At 43.3% G+C, this 16486-nt stretch overlaps 1 protein-coding gene across 1 annotated transcript in view; it reads right to left on the bottom strand.

Moving 5' to 3' along the window:
- Nucleotides 1-16486, bottom strand: part of TRAF3 (TNF receptor associated factor 3) — a 146608-nt gene that overhangs the window by 128275 nt on the left and 1847 nt on the right. The window lies entirely within an intron of this gene.

Below are 16486 nucleotides of genomic sequence, written 5' to 3'. Positions count from 1 at the left end.
TCCTAGTACCTGCCGGCTACAGGAGGTAGCGGAGGCAGCACAGAGCGCATCTCCAACAGTCTGAATGAGGCTGTTCCTCTTTCCTGCATCCCCAGTGCCCCCTGTTAGCTGGCACCGGAGACCAATGATTCCATTGCCTCCGGGAGTTGCTCCACTGGCATCTAGATGATCTGTTATGTTACAAAAAAATATCCAGAAACAATTACAACATTGCTAGTACTACAGCACAATAATTTATATAGCTACATTTACTGAAGTTCGCCTTTAACCTCTTTATATTTGGGTGAATGACTCATTGGCTGCTGTACACAGAGCGTACCAGCTTAGCGCCTGATTCGCAGGTGGCCCCGGTGGCGATGTCAGACTCAATCGCCGTTTGTCTTCAGTCTGCGCAAACATCAGAGTCTGCGATGCAATTTCCGACTGCGTTTCTGGAAGGTAACAGGGGGAAGGCTAGACAGACGCGGGCAGGTTGTTGCTCTGTTGCCATCAATAGATACGTCGATGATGTAGTCGCACAGACACAGACGGCCACGTTCAGATGGAGAGTCTGCGCCTCCGTAGGGCTGGTGCTGTGTTCGATGTTGCAACCAATGATGTGTCTTAATACCGACAGCGACGGATTAGTGCTGCAGCCGCTGGCTGTCTTGGTAACAAAACCATTGGCTACTGCTTTAGCATAAAGACGCAGTAGCAGCTGCGCAAAAAGACGCAGTCACGTAGTGCAGCTGCAGCCCATAGTGTTACTGGAAGCAGTGACTACACTGCATGTGCATTCATTAGAGACAGATAAACATGGTTATTTGGTGGTTGATGCACGTGGGCACAAGATGCGTCACTGTACCACTACCCTAAAGCTGCATACAACAACTGCCGTCAATTACGTGTATTTTACTAGATTTTTTCAAAGTGTTTTAGGAGCATATCCGAAGTGCCACATACAATAGCTATAAATACCAGCAGTAATGTTTTCTTTTTTTGTGTATTCAAATTTTATTTCTTTGTGTATTTATTTATTGGGAAAGAGAGCGAGGTTTTGCAAGCATATTAAATAAACATAATTGTCTTTTTATGATACTATGGGGGGTATTCAATGCTTGTTGGATCCTTTCCGATGGACAGGATCCGACAATGCAGTATTCAATGAGCGACCGGATTTGGCCGTTCACGACAATGCCTTGGAAATAGGGCCAAAACTGTCGGATTTGGCCGCGGAATCTGACATAACAAGTGGCTCCATTGCTATTCAGCCGATCCACGTGTTTTCCAACAAGTCAGCCCCATTGAATAGGTCGGAACACCTTCCGACCTAAATTTTTTTGGAAATTGCCGTCTTTCCGACAAGACGGCAGTTTCCGACTACAATTGAATACCCCCCCTATGTAGGTGAAAATAATATACAAGAGATGCATTGTGCATGGGAGTGACACCTTTTCTGGGAAGAAATAAAACCCTGCTCTTCTAATCTTCTCTTCTCATGATAGTAACATTGAGCCTGATTCTGAGTAGGACTAATCTGCGGCCCTTTCTCCGTCCGGCTGCCTGCTTGCTCCCTTATGCTAATGAGACTACCCGCCCATATGTGCCGAATATCCACCTGTCTTCATGCAGATGTCCGGCCCACCCACTGTTTTTCCACCAGCCGCTGTCATCATTATTATGGAGACCTACGCCCACCAGATACTGGGTGCAAAGGATCCATCAGAAACAGGTGCCCCATCTGTGCCCAGGTCTGGGACTCTAGGTCGACAACAAAAAGGTCGACACACCTTAGGTCGACGACAATTTGTCGACACACCTTAGGTCGACATGGACAAAGGGTCGACATGGACAAAAGGTCGACAGGAACAAGGTCGACATGGAAAAAGGTCGACATGAGTTTTTTATGTTTTTTTTGGTGTCGTTTTTTTCGTAAAGAGTAACTGGGAACCCCAATTAGTGCACCGCGTCCCCTCGCATGGCTCGCTTTGCTCGCCATGCTTTGGGCATGGTGCCTTCGCTCCGCTCCGCTTCGCTCGGCACAGATTACCGTTCCAATCGTAGTCCACGTGGATCGTTAAGTATGAAAAGGTTCAAAAAAGAAAAAAATGTGAAAAACTCATGTCGACCTTATTCCTGTCGACCTTTTGGCCATGTCAACCTTTTGTACATGCCGACATAAGGTGTGTCGACCAATTGGCGTCGGCCTAAGGTGTGTCGACCTTTTTGTTGTCGACCTGGAGTCCGGATACCTCTGTGCCCACACTCTCCAAACAGCATGAAAGAATACACGTCCCACGACACGGGTCAGTTCAGCCCAAAAAGCCCTTTTCAGTCCGATCAGTCCGACCGATCTTACAATCTCAGGGGTCTATTTACTAAGCTTTGGACGGAGATAAAGTAGACAGAGATAAAGTACCAGCCAATCAGCTCCTCACTGTCACGTTACGGGCTGTATTTGAAAAAAGACAGTTAAATATATATTACCGCTGTGGTGTTACCATAAACGTTGTGCTATGCGTTTTTTACATACTGTCTTATCTTTCAATTAAATATGAAGAAAACCAACACAATTTCTCCAACGTTTTCCTTTTACAATCCCACTGTAAGCGTGAAGGAATCTGGAATTCCATTTGAAATGTGCACTACAAACCCAGTTTGTCAGATCAGACTGATTGAGGACAGGTGTGGTGTGACATATTTTTGGGGTGACGGTAATTGAAAGCTCCCAGCGTCATGCCACAGCCTCACGGGGAGAGACGACTGGCAGCTGTAGAGAGATGTGCGTAGCCGGATGGGTCTGCGGTATAGGAGAATGGCAAGTATTTTGTCATGTATGTACAAAGCAAATATTTCTGATTACAGTCAGTGTAAGGAGACCTGAAAAAAAAAAAAAGAGGAAGGTGGGCATACCTTATTCTGGGGGTAATGTGTTCTATTAAACGGTGACGCCACAAGGATTGCCCGTGATCAGTCACCGAGAGTGAAACTGACATATATAAAACCCGAGGTGGAGGCAGCATCGCAGGGGGCACAGGCAAATGATGATGTCTCCGTGACCTTTCTAACACAAATCATGTGATCCGGTTTATCGCAGATTATAACAGGCGAAAATATTTCTAAGACTTGAAGGGAGAGATTTTAGGAAACCCCCATGTATGTATTCTAAATATACACGGACTAGTACAGTCATCACTGTAGTGCTGATCTAGCATACCTCAGGGTCATAATCAGCAGTAATGATGAATATTGAAGTAAAATAATAATTAGGCATTTTCAGTATTGTTTCAACCTATTATTAAGATTAATGAGCGGCCATTTTGAAGGTTAAAGGTGACCCGTACGGCTCCTGAAGTGTATCAAGTATCTTATCATTGCTGTATATCATTGCTGGGGTGTGATGCAGGATGCCTGTGGTCGGCATGACGGCGGTCACATGACCGACCGCGGCATCCTGACAATTAGAATGCCGACAGTGGACAGGGTAATTCATTTAATCCTCCCCTGTCCCCTACCCTAACCCGACTGGGGTGGCATCTAGGGCTAAGATAGTGGGGTGGCGGCTAGGGCTAAGACATGGGGGGGGGGCTATGGCTACCCCCTCCTTCTAGTGCTTAACCCTAGCCACCCACCCAGGCCCTAAACCTAACAGGCATTACGATACTTACCTTCGGGATGTCTGCGGTTGGTGTTCCGGCCCCGAGATTCCGAGTGGTGTCGGGATTCCAGCATCGGTCACATGACTGCCGTCATCCTTACTGTATATAGTTCCAAGTTTGTACCATTGACTTATTTGGTGGATAAGCAACAATTAAAAGGGTAGTCATTGGCCCATCCTATCCTCCAGGTGCCTGTCAGTTACCCTACATTCATCTCCGCACACAATAGGGGTGCTTAGGAGGGTATACGGATGATAGATCTACAGTGTCTAGTTAGTCAATAGGTCGACACCCTATAGTCGACATGCATTATTAGGTCGACAGGTACAAAAAGTCAACAGATGAAATTTCAACAGTGCTTAAAGTTGATAGGTACAAAAGATCTATATAACACAAGAGGTCTATATGACACAAGAGGTCTATATAACACATAAGGTCTATATGACACAAGAGGTCTATATGACACAAAAGGTCTATATGACACAAGAGGTCTATATGACACAAGAGGTCTATATGACACAAGAGGTCTATATGACACAAAAGGTCTATATAACACAAGAGGTCTATATGACACAAGAGGTCTATATGACACAAGAGGTCTATATAACACAAAAGGTCTATATGACACAAAAGGTCTATATGACACAAGAGGTCTATATGACACAAGAGGTCTATATGACACAAAAGGTCTATATGACACAAAAGGTCTATATGACACAAGAGGTCTATATGACACAAAAGGTCTATATGACACAAAAGGTCTATATGACACAAGAGGTCTATATGACACAAGAGGTCTATATGACACAAGAGGTCTATATGACACAAAAGGTCTATATGACACAAGAGGTCTATATGACACAAGAGGTTTATATGACACAAAAGGTCTATATGACACAAGAGGTCTATATGACACAAGAGGTCTATATGACACAAAAGGTCTATATGACACAAGAGGTCTATATAACACAAAAGGTCTATATGACACAAGAGGTCTATATGACACAAGAGGTTTATATAACACAAAAGGTCTATATGACACAAGAGGTCTATATGACACAAAAGGTCTATATGACACAAAAGGTCTATATGACACAAGAGGTCTATATGACACAAAAGGTCTATATGACACAAGAGGTCTATATAATACAAAAGGTCTATATGACACAAGAGGTCTATATGACACAAGAGGTTTATATGACACAAAAGGTCTATATGACACAAGAGGTCTATATGACACAAGAGGTCTATATGACACAAGAGGTCTATATGACACAAGAGGTCTATATGACACAAGAGGTTTATATAACACAAAAGGTCTATATGACACAAGAGGTCTATATGACACAAGAGGTCTATATGACACAAAAGGTCTATATGACACAAAAGGTCTATATGACACAAGAGGTCTATATGACACAAAGGGTCTATATGACACAAGAGGTCTATATAATACAAAAGGTCTATATGACACAAGAGGTCTATATGACACAAAAGGTCTATATGACACAAGAGGTCTATATGACACAAAAGGTCTATATGACACAAGAGGTCTATATGACACAAGAGGTCTATATAACACAAAAGGTCTATATGACACAAGAGGTCTATATGACACAAAAGGTCTATATGACACAAGAGGTCTATATGACACAAAAGGTCTATATGACACAAGAGGTCTATATAATACAAAAGGTCTATATGACACAAGAGGTCTATATGACACAAAAGGTCTATATGACACAAGAGGTCTATATGACACAAGAGGTCTATATGACACAAAAGGTCTATATGACACAAAAGGTCTATATGACACAAGAGGTCTGTATGACACAAAAGGTCTATATGACACAAAAGGTCTATATGGCACAAAAGGTCTATATGACACAAGAGGTCTATATGACACAAGAGGTCTATATAACACAAAAGGTCTATATGACACAAAAGGTCTATATGACACAAGAGGTCTATATGACACAAAAGGTCTATATGACACAAGAGGTCTATATGACACAAGAGGTCTATATGACACAAAAGGTCTATATGACACAAGAGGTCTATATGACACAAGAGGTCTATATAACACAAGAGGTCTATATGGCACAAAAGGTCTATATGACACAAAAGGTCTATATGACACAAGAGGTCTATATGACACAAGAGGTCTATATGACACAAAAGGTCTATATGACACAAGAGGTTAGAGGTCTATATAACACAAAAGGTCTATATGACACAAAAGGTCTATATGACACAAGAGGTCTATATGACACAAAAGGTCTATATGACACAAAAGGTCTATATGACACAAGAGGTCTATATGACACAAGAGGTCTATATGACACAAGAGGTCTATATGACACAAAAGGTCTATATGACACCGGTCAACACTTTTTTTTTTTTTTTCTTTCACATGTTTTACCAACATTTGCTTGATTTACTAATATAATATATGTGATCAAATGCAGGACAATAGTCTTGGATGGTTTAAATATCCCAGCCCGTGTCCATGCATGCAAAGGGTACGGGTTATGCTAACCTTAATACACTGGGGGTTGTGTAATAGGTCCTAAAAGCAATTGGTGTAAAAAACGGAAATCAGTCATAAACCTGGTCTATTGCCGCATTAAGGGAGTCATGCAGACCTGATCAATCGCTCGCTAGCTGGTTTTTGCAGTCCTGCGTTCGCATAGTCGCCGCCCACAGGGGAGTGTATTTTAGCTGTGCAAGTGTGCGATCGCATGTGCAGCCGAGCGGTACAAAAAAACTTTGTGCAGTTTCTGAGTAGCTCAGAACTTACTCAGCCGTTGCGATCACTTCAGCCTGTCCGGTCCCGGAATTGACGTCAGACACCCGCCCTGCAAACGCTTGGACACGCCTGCATTTTTCCACACACTCCCAGAAAACGGTCAGTTGACACCCACAAACGCCTTCTTCCTGGCAATCTCCTTGCGATCGCCTGTGCAAATGGATTCTTCGTAAAACCCATCGCACAGCAACGATCCGCTTTCTACCCGTGCGACATGCCTGCGCATCGCGGTGCATACGCATGCGCAGTTCTGACCTGATCGCAGCGCTGCAAAAAAAGCTAGCGAGCGATCAGGTCTGAATTATCCCCTAAATATAGCTGCAAAGTTGCAACAACAAAAAAACAACAACACACTGGATACTTAATCTCGGAATCTATTACATACCTGTAGCCCCCGTTGTCTTGCTTAATTGCTGCTAAAACAAGGGAAAGGGAATATTAGACCAGCTTTGCGTTACTTTTCTGTGCAGGATATGAGCAAACATTAGGTGGCGAATTAATTACACACTGACGCTCCCAGGGAGAAGCTCGGAGAAGAGATGCAGGTGGTTACTCCAGGGGCGGAGCTCTTTGGGGTAAATTTACTAAAATGGGGGTTCTATTTAAGATGGCAACCAGGTATTATCTTCAAGAAGGTGCTAGATCAATGAGAAGTAGAATATGATTGGTTGCTATGGGCAACAGCCCATCTTAAATAAGAACTCCGGTCTCAGTAAATTTACCCCCTTGTCATTAGGCTCCATCGCGATATAATGCCTGCGACTCCCAGTATTATTCTCCCCATTTCACTAGGATGTGGACAGGATGTGGGAGATCCATCCAGGGGACTACCCCAAAAGTCCTGAGTATCCCGGATGTTGCAGGACAGTAGGTCATTGGGGGAGACAGCTATTGCACATTTCTCAATTGATTAATTAGGCAATTTGCAAATATTTGTTTAGCTTTCCATCCACTGCCCCTGCAGATGGGGTAAAAAGGAAAAGTAAACTTGGCATCTTGCTGCAGCATTAAGGGTTAATGTTTACAGAGAACTGTAACTAAAACCCAAAGCGGCTTCACACGATCCGTCTGCTTGGCACGTGCTCTCATCCAATGCGGCCACCTACGTCTGATCCTTTACTTGGCGCTCACCCAAAGTGGTCGACAAAGCTAGCCCTAACGTAGACAGTAGTGTCTGGAGGAGAGTGACAGCTCACACTATCTATCTAAACTGAAATCTCCTGCCTGCAAGCAGATAGGTTAGGACATGTGCAATGATAAATTTATTTTTCTACTACGGAGGGTAATGAATAATCTGCAAATCGTCTTATTAAGCAGCGTGTGGACTTTGCTTTCACTTTCAGAATTTAATATGTCCCCTGCTCCTCGTTTTATATTGCACACCATTGTAAAATGCAGAACACAGAAGACACATATAGCAATGAGGTGTATTATTGGGGAGAACATTGGAAAAGGGGCTGTGGTATGGCTGCATTACTCAATGGGGGTCATTCCGAGTTGATCGCTCGCTAGCAACTTTTTGCAGCGCTGCGATCAGATAGTCGCCGCCTATGGGGGAGTGGATTTTCGCTTTGTAAGTGTACGAACGCTTTTGCAGCCGACGGCACAAACAAGTTTGTTGCAGTTTCTGAGTAGCCCAGGACATACTGAGCCGCTGCAATCACTTCAGCCTGTCCGGTCCCGGAATTGACGTCAGACACCCGCCCTGCAAACGCTTGTACACGCCTGCATTTTTCCAAACACTCCCAGAAAACGATCAGTTGACATCCATAAACGCCCTCTTTCTGTCAATCACCTTGCGATCGGCTGTGCGAATGGAATCTTCGTTAAATCCATCGCACAGCAACGATCCTCTTTGTACCCGTACGACGCGCCTGCCCATTGCGGTGCATACACATGCGCAGTTTTGCCGAGTTCTAACCTGATCGCAGCGCAGCAAAAAGTTGCTAGCGAGCGATCAACTCGGAATGACCCCCAATAACCATTGTAATCATTCCAATAAGCGGAAAGCAGCAGCAATGGTAACAAGATATGGCGTCTGCATCTTCTGCCTACTTTCTGTCTGCTATGTTATTGTGAACAACGAGGCTCAGTTTAGTGAAGCAAGTGGGTGACATTCTTTTAACATCAGGTTCTCACATCAGGTTATGTCATGAGGAGGGTAAGATTTCACCCCTCCAAATACTCAGCACCCAACATAATTACTGCGTATCCATGTAGCAGGAGAGGCATTATAACAAACCTTTTATATTCAGTGGCGGAATTTGCATTCGACCTATTCAATGACAGTGCCGTTTTTTCCGACATTCGGGAAAAAACGGCACTTTAGCCGCGGCTCCACGTGTTTTGTCAAATTAGCGGCCAATTCTGACAGGATTGTGGCCCGTTTTCGACAATGCTGATTCGACTTCAAAATAAGTCTGATCAGCATTGTCAAAAATGGGCAAAACATGTTGGAATTGCTCGCTAATTGAATACTGAACCGTCAGATCCTCTCTGTCGGAGAGGATCCGACAGTCAATGAATAGACCCCATTATGGTAATGTGGGCACCCCCTCTGTGTGACTACATGGAGAAGCAGGAGTGTTTTAAGAGAAAGGGGGCCCGTGTGCAGACTCTTGGTGGGCCCCCTCCTCTACATGGCACTGTAGGCTCAGGCATTGTGCCAGAGTCTACAGCGCATGCACAGCTCTCCAGAAACATGTTGCCAGCCATGGTCCAGAGACGAATTACCTACTGGGCATACGTAGCGACAATTTTGGGAGTGAATATTGCCCTGGCTGCAGCGCCCATCGCACGACTCTGGAAGGGTAAGTATTAAAACAGCGTGGGTGCAGTGTGTGCGGAGTGGGCCCCCCCTGGACCCGGTGGCCCGTGTGCAATGTACACATTGCACCAATGACAGAAACACCATTGTGTGGAAGCCTGTACCACCTGCTGTTCTTACATACACAGCCACAGCCGCCACCACTAGTATGGAAACTTACACCAGCCCCTCGCTGTGCGCAAAAGATCTGTCTGGAACCGGGATCTCATTTCTGACTGAGCATCCTACGATTGAGCAAGGAAGTCAACCGTGACAGCCTCATGACAGTCTCACAAGACGAAACAGTTCCAGTTACCACCAAGAAACATCCATTTCAGAGAAAGTGTGATCCGTCGACGGGATAGTGATCTGGTCTACACATACACAGTCAACAATTTCTTTCTTTGGCGCATGCGTAGCATCTGCAGATACGTCTGTCCCAGAATCAGGCAATATAGCTTCAAGTTGGTTGGGTTAAATGTCTACCCACTCGGTTCCAATGTATAGATACATAGTCAATAGGGTGACACCATATGGTCAACATGGTCAAAATATGGAAAGGTTTAAAAGGTAAAAAAATAAATTGTAGACAATTCTCATGATTGACAGATATAAAAGACTGACACGACAATGGTATATACACAGATAGCCGACACAGGTTTTTGTGGTCTTTCACATATTTTTCAACTTTTGCAAGATGTACCATCCACGTGGACTCTGATTGGGAATAGTAACCACTGGCGAGTGCATCAAGCCACCTTGTCCGAAGTGCGGTGAGCTCTTCATCTACAAGGATTAAATGATAACTATGCAATGTATCCATTAATTGATTGCTTAGTGTGCACGCACTATTGCGAGCTCCCGCAGGTCACATGCGACGTGATCATTCTTTCCTTCATTAAATCTTCCTGGTGTGTACGGCCAATCAGGACGATTATCTGTCGTTCGGGTGTGTAGCCGCCCTTACATAGGTTGATAAAATATAATATATTTTTTTCCATTTGTTGTTACCTATTTTCTCTTGTAACCATTCCTAATATCCTACTGTGCCACTTTTAATCCTTTCATAATCTTAGTTTTTTTTTGTTTTTGTTTTTGTTTTTTTCAAATCATCATTCCCTTTGGTCTGTAATTGTACATCTCCCCAGTACACACATGTAATCTTATTTTTTATTAAAGATAATCATGATAGCATGCGCTTTAAGAACAGATACATGGGGGTCTTACAATGTGCATGACGTGTTTCACCATATTGTGGATATCTTTTATCGGGATACGGTCAGCATACCGGCAGTCAGAATACCGACGCCGGGATCCCAACATGGATCAAAATGACGCCGCCGGAATCCCAACTGCCGGCATCCCTACTGCCGACATCCCCAAAGCAAGTATACTGGGACTCCTTACTGTCAGGTCGCTGGGAGGGGGGGGGGGTTGGGTTTATGGGTTAGGTTTAGGCGGTGGGAAGGGGAGAGGGAAGGTTAGGTTTAAGCTGAGGGGAGGGGGGTTAGGGTCAGGCTCCACCGGGGAGAGTTAGGGTTAGGAGGCTGCGGTGGTGGGAGGGTTAGGTATAGGCTGCAGGGAGGGGGGGTTAGGTTTAGGCACCAGTGGAACGGGTTAGGGGTAGGCTGGCGGCGGGGGGGGGGGGGGGTTAGGGCCAGGCTGTGGGAGGGGAGGGTTATGGTTTAGGTGGTAGAAGAGGGGGGTTAGTTTACTTATCTCCCAGGTGTCGGGATCCTGCTCATCAGGGTGCCGCTGTCGATATTCTGAACGCCGGGATCCCAAGCGCCGGAATGCCAGTACCATCCCCTTTTATCCTAGCAGATTCCCTCTAGTGTTATGTATTTTCTCACCCCACAATGATTTTTTTTCCTGATTTCCAGCACATTTGAAAGAAATTTTGTACAATATTTATGCTTTTCTACATAACTGCTCCCAATTACTTCATTGGACCAGTCTCTTTTGACTTTGTTTCTTCTTCCAGGAGTACTCCATTACACAATTGCATGTGCATGCATATATAAAACATGTGCATGTACAGTACATATCTTCTGTTGCTGGAGACGTCTATAATTCAATGAAACGCGTAGGTGAATGTATCAACTTCTACCTTCCTCCATTTGAGGTTTCTTTGGGACTCAGTATGGGACATTAATAATGGACTAGTAACATACTCAGCACTCCTACTTATTATTTTAGTGTACATTTTTCTACCACCTCTACTAACACACAAGTTTTTAGAAATGTTACAAAATGTACTGTTATTTTTTATTTTTCACCTGGGAGTCCTATACAGGAAGACGGTGGAAAGAGGACAACCACACGGGATATAAGATGAGCTTTGACTAATTGTTCTTTTGGTAGATGGCGCAATTCTACTCAATCGTACCTCATCGTACCTTTCTTTTAATGTAATATTTTCACTAGAAGGGGTCCACCTCGTCGATCGGAGAATGGGAATCGGCTTTATTAGATGTACTCTATTGTGAGAGGCGTATGGCTACTTTCCAGATGGAAACTGGGGTGGTACTTTTTCATAATAAATGGGCCACCTATATAAATGGTTTACCCCTGGATAAATGTGACTGTATCTGGAAGGTTTTTTGGGATACCACGTGGTATTTAACCAATCGTATGGCTAGAACTATTACTTGACTTTCTTTTGATTTGGGGTGTTTGTTATTTCCGTATTGAACTTACACCTCCTGCCACTGTGAACTATTGCGTCCATCCCAAAACCGCAATTTAACTTTATCCTTGGGAATAGATATTTGACTCCCCCCCCCCCACCCACCCCCCCCCCCCCCACCCCCCCCCACCCCCCCCCCCCCCCCACTCCCGGCAATATATTATATCTATTATTTCTATTATATCTCTATACTATTTCTTCTTTTCTTTCTGTCTCTATTTCTATCTTTTATTTTCTCTTTCTTCTCTATCAGTTGTAATGATTGGTCTATATTTTACAATTATTGTTTTAATTGTATGGGGCAGCGATACACCTAGGTGACTTATGCTCCTTTGTATTGTTATTATTCAACTGTGTTTGAATTACTTGAATTTAATTACTTCTTTCTTCTTTTCTCTTCTTACAAAAAAAAAATGATTGTGCGGCCTTAATTATTCTGCTTTTATTGCATTTTGAATTTGATTATCTGTCACTGTTGAATATCTTTGATGTTAATCTCTTGTTATTTTTGACGTGACTTTATGGCTGTCTAATAAAAATAATTATTATTAAAAAAAAAGAAGGAGCCCACCTTCAAACTTTTGGTAGGATTGTAGATGTTCTCCTGAAACGGTTACTAATACCCCTTTCGGACATATGCTTAAATACTGGGTCTCTGTGTGTGAACGTGTATCAACCTGGGTCTGTCTTATGTCTCAAAGGGTCTAGCCAGGTTGAGGGTCCCGGGTCCACAACCCTGCTCCCTAGTAGGGTTTTTACTGGAAATTGAAATCCAGGTAGAAGACCCAGCTTAGGTCTGAAAGGTATGACCCAGATCTTGATGACCTGGGTAACACCTAAAGTAAATTGATTTTCCGGGGACAGTAGCGCTTGGAGATGATATAATCTCCAAGCTCCCACTAAATGCCGGAATACCCGGATCACTGGAAGACCCGTGTCCGGTGTGAATGAGGACTACCTGGGAATAATCTGTGTCGTCACCTACTGTATGTATGAAAGGGGTAGCCCCGGCTTCAACCCATGCTCTGTGTCCCGGGTCCGAGCAGGGTAGAACCTGGGATTCTCTGTCTGAAAATTGGTATAAATTAACGACTTAATCTTCGGCTCTTATAACATAGTATTTTCATCTCCTTAAGTTATCTCACTCTTGGTCTGCACCATTGTGTCTGCTTTGTAGGGGCGATCTTTCAGATCAGTGACTGGTTCACCAAGTTCTCTGCTCTTAGTCTTTTTTGGCATCTGATTACCTTGTTCTCCAATAGCTTCTTACATAATAAACCCGATTCATTTCCTATATAAACCCGTTTGTTTTGTTTCCTTTATAAAGTCTGTTGGTTCATTTACTCCTTGTCTGTGCAACAGGTAGCTTTGCTGTATAAGCATTGTTTTGCTGCTTTACTTGATAGTTAGCGGGCAGCCTCTGGTTTAGACACCCGTGTTTCTCCTGCATTGTGGAACAAGCCCGCTGTGGACTTCTTAGTGAAACCAAGAGGGTTATTAGCCTCTGTGCCTACAGGAGCCCACAGGGGTCTTATGAAAACCCCTCACAATGGCTCCCTGTGCTTTTCAGCCATGTATTACTATCACCGCATTGTTCTGCTGTACTCTGAATTCTATCCAGATACAGACAGAGAACATGTTCAGTACCGTCACAGGCATAAAAAACTAGACAACCGCTCTTGGAGGACGGAAGAAAAGTAAGAAAAAGCAAAGCATTTATTTATTAAAAGTTATGTTAGGTTATTTACAAGCTAATACAAGAAAGTTACCTGAAAGAGGAAAACACCTTTCTTTCACAAAAAAAGTTATTTCAGGTCATCAGGTAGTTATGGCATTATAAAGGTCATTATTCAAATGCATCTTTACATGGAGATTAAAGTAACAAGCAGTAACTTATGTGTTTACAGCTTTGAATTGAAAGTAAAACTTTACTACATAAGGTGTGGTTGCTAGTTTGCTGAATCAGGAATCTCCTATATAATAGCCCAGATCTGTGACTTTGTGCCTCATTTGCTAATGCTGGGCGGAGTCACAACACTGGGCGGAGTTAGTCAAATGAGTCACAGATCTGGGCAAATCTATAGGAGACTAGGAGCAGAAGCAGATGGTATGGGCATGGCGGCATGGTAGCACTGGTGGCGGCATTGTATCTGGCACTGGTGGGGACATTGTATCTGGCACTGGTGGGGGCATTGTATCTGGCACTGCTGGGGGGCATTATTTGTGTATCTGGCACTGCTGGGGGGGGGCATTATTTGTGTATCTGGCACTGCTGGGGGGGCATTACTGTTGCAAGGACACACCCACTTTTGTGAGACCACACCCACTTTCCTGAGATTACACCCACTTTCACAGGAATGCACGCGCATTGGAGGTAGCTCTTCCAGAAGTTTTATTTTCCGAAAGTAGCTCACACCCCAATTAAGGTTGGAGACCACTGCTTAATATAATGCCAGTTAAAGCTTGATTGGTTTCTATGGGTGAAACCCCCCACTTTTGTAAACAAACACTTTAATAAATAAAAGTTTGAAAAGAGGAAGTAGAGAGAGAAAAACTACCAACCAATCAGCACCTGTCATTTTTCAAACACAGCCTGGAACATGTCAGTTAGGAGCTGATTAGCTGGCACGTTTTATCTCTTTCCACTTTATTTTTCTCCAATCTTTGATAAATCTCCAATAACGTACTAAAAATCAGCTCCTGTCATGTTACAGGCTGTGTTTGAAAAATCACAGGTAGGGGCTGATTTGTTGGTACTTTATCTCTCTCTACTTTATCTCTCACCAAGCCTTGATAAAATTCCCCCTAAGAGTGAGAACAGTGAATAATAGCTTGCACTCAGTAATGAAACCTAGGTAAATACTATACTATTGTGTTACATAATTTTCCTTGCATTTAAATCTAAAAACAAAAGACACAGAAATATGCATGACATCACAAGCTGATATGCTGCTGTATTTTTGTGTTACAAAAAATGTATTGATTCATTGATAATAAAAAAGATACTACTGTCTGTATCACCAACTGTCACATTTTAATAATAGGTCCATGAGTAAGGTGTCTGACTGCACCATGAAAGGTTATGGGTTTGAATCCTGAGAATTACAGTATTCTTAAAATCCACAGGTGTACTAAAAAACAGGAACTGTGTGGTGTCCTGAGCATAGCCAGATTAAGGAAGGGAGGCGCAGGGGATACTGTACCCCGGGCCTCTCTCTGTCATGGGGCTCCCTGGCCGGAGCACACTGACATCTCTAGCTCTCAGTCTTGTGCAGCAGCAGAAACAAGCAGAACAATATGCAGTGCAGGCAGAGACACAGGAGTATCAGGTTTCATGAGCTACCGATGGAGCTTCCCGACCAGAGGACCGATAGGAGGGGGAGAGAGCTGTAAATGACCCATAGATTCCAGCTACTCCTCCTCCCAGCCTAGGTGTCTGGGTCCTTTGTAACCAGTAAACTAATGATAGCATATGGGTCTAGAAAGAGAGACATACAGAGAGTCCTCCTGATTCCTGCCCCAGTGTGTAAGCACTACATAAGCAGCTGCTCTTCTTGCATGTGACAAGATAATTTATAGATTGTATTAGGTATATATTAAGACAGAATGGAAGTCCAGGTAGAGAGCATTTTGTCACTCCTGGAATGGGTCATGTTGGTAGGTGTATCTAATATACCACCCTCCCAAGGCTTAATCCGGCTCTGGTCCTGAGGACCAAGTTTAAGAACCTGCGATCTACTACAGTCTACAAAATTACTAGACTCTGATTGTTAGCTTGGAGCTCCACCTCCATTTTTCCAGTTTAGATGCTTTAGTAACTAACCCTCTCAGTGATCATGAATTCTGATTGGTCCTACCACTCAGAAACTATCTCCACAACCATTTTTAAAGGTGAAAAATATGTTTTCTGCTACTACGCACCATGAGGCCTGAGAAAGACAATCTCCTGGAAGTGGGAGAATAGATTAACAGTAAACATCAGGTGGTAATGTCGCTTTTAAAGAGGAATCAATGATCTCAATATATAAAGAGCTGTCAGTAGACACGGACACTTTCCTTAAAAGTAAATGAACCACAAACAGAACACGCTGCGCTCCTGGTTAGTTCATGTGAAATCTCGGGAAGTGTGTTCACAGCAGGACACTGTTCAAAAAAGAATTTACAATATTTTAAAGTATGATCCATCAAATTACTTCATTGATTCTCATTACTGTGCAGTTCACATACAAGCACAGACCTACAGCTGTAGTTCCTACATTAAATGACAGTGACCCCTAGCTATCACCAACAAAATTGCATTTAATTACATTCTACAATCATTTCATTATTTCATGCATTCAGACATAATTCCATGTAATATGTCTGAAGGGTTTCCAGGACCCTCTTCTTTCTCCCGAACATTTAATCAACAGTGAAATGAATTATTTGTTTATCAAAAGTCAGTTTTATGAACTACTTGTAAATAATACATTATCGTCTTAACAACTCTCTATAGCCGTTATTCTTAACATTTATAAATACATCGTCAATAAATCATTTTACGC

This window comes from Pseudophryne corroboree, chromosome 12, assembly GCF_028390025.1.
Source record: "Pseudophryne corroboree isolate aPseCor3 chromosome 12, aPseCor3.hap2, whole genome shotgun sequence".
In the NCBI taxonomy this organism is placed as follows: domain Eukaryota; kingdom Metazoa; phylum Chordata; class Amphibia; order Anura; family Myobatrachidae; genus Pseudophryne; species Pseudophryne corroboree.
The sequence above is the reverse complement of the archived record's forward strand: the minus strand, read 5'-3'. Positions and strand labels throughout refer to the sequence as shown.